Below are 1,228 nucleotides of genomic sequence, written 5' to 3'. Positions count from 1 at the left end.
AATTGTGCTTTGGGCAAAAATATACAGAGCAGAATTTGTTTTACATTCAACATTTCATGTACATTTGGTTTCACTGCCCAGTTACCATCCCCAGCCCTCACCCACCCTCCTCTCCTTTCCCATTGACCTCCCCCCTCCCTGTGCCCTTCTTAGTTATGCACTCCTGTCTGTCCATCTTGTCCCCCATGTGAATGTTGCCCCTCTGGTGCCCCATGGCTGATTGCTCCAAGGGATGTATCTCGGTGGAATAGGTATGTGCATTGCCCTGGGTTGGAAGTTCTGCGTGTAAGATTTATTACTGTTAGGCTGAGAGCCAGCCCTTGGGAGTGAGTTTTATCCCAGGTCAGGAGTGTATCCCAGGGCCATAGTCCTTGATTTGGTCCAACTCACTTTGCAGTTCAACTGGTAAAGGGCCTAATGGTCTGAGTTTTTGAAATCAGGAGGGCTTTGTTTCAAACATGCATTCAAATCCTTTGAAGCTGCTTAACTTCCAGGAACCCCAATATTTTCTCATTTATAAAATGGGCTCCATGGTGGTTAATATGATGTATTGTTTAGTGATTAGAGGGAATAATAGATAGATATTGAGCCTCTAACAGGTCCGAGACACAGAGTCCTCAATAAATGGCAGCTGCTTTTCTTTTTTTTAAATATTGTTATAATACTGGGTGCTGTTTCTTTCTGGGAAACATGGCTTTGTAAGCTGGAAAACATTTTGGGACAGTGAAATGACAACATCTGTGAGTATAGACTCTGACTCAAAAGCCCCAGTTGTAGGCATTATCCTTAAAGGGAGAGTTCATAAGAAAAAGAATGCCTTTGCGAATCAAATGGGCAATTTCAGCATTAAATGCAATAGAGCACGTAGTTTGACCTTCAGGGACTAAGTAATTTTTGATTTTGCAGCATCTATTGGGCATCCATCATAGTGCCTGGTACATACCAGATGTTTGTAAAGTGAATGAAGGGACAATGTTAGGTGACCTGTGCATCAACTCAATGGGAACGCTACTCAGCAGTTTGCAGGTATTTAGGTGAGGTGTGCAGGACTGTGAAAAAGTTCAGAGTACACCAAGCAAAGCTGCACATTCACTGTGGTTGTAGCAACCATGGTATAAAAAAAAAGCTAGAGAGAGAGAGTGAAAAGTAACACTGTATTTTTAGATTGGCAGGATAAGAAATGGTTCATTCTTATTTAATTCTTATCTTTAAACATTCTTCAAAAGCT

General features: G+C 41.7%; 1 protein-coding gene across 1 annotated transcript in view; it reads left to right on the top strand.

Annotated features, from left to right (window-relative positions):
• The window catches only part of LOC103192512 (serpin B13), an 18,981-nt gene that overhangs the window by 16,545 nt on the left and 1,208 nt on the right, over window positions 1–1,228 (top strand). The gene's annotated exons all lie outside the window — the stretch shown is intronic.

The sequence above is a fragment of the Orycteropus afer genome, unplaced genomic scaffold, assembly GCF_000298275.1.
Source record: "Orycteropus afer afer isolate SDZICR_OR568_19922 unplaced genomic scaffold, OryAfe1.0 scaffold00029, whole genome shotgun sequence".
NCBI classification, from domain to species: domain Eukaryota; kingdom Metazoa; phylum Chordata; class Mammalia; order Tubulidentata; family Orycteropodidae; genus Orycteropus; species Orycteropus afer.
This window is presented reverse-complemented; position numbering and strand designations above follow the sequence as displayed.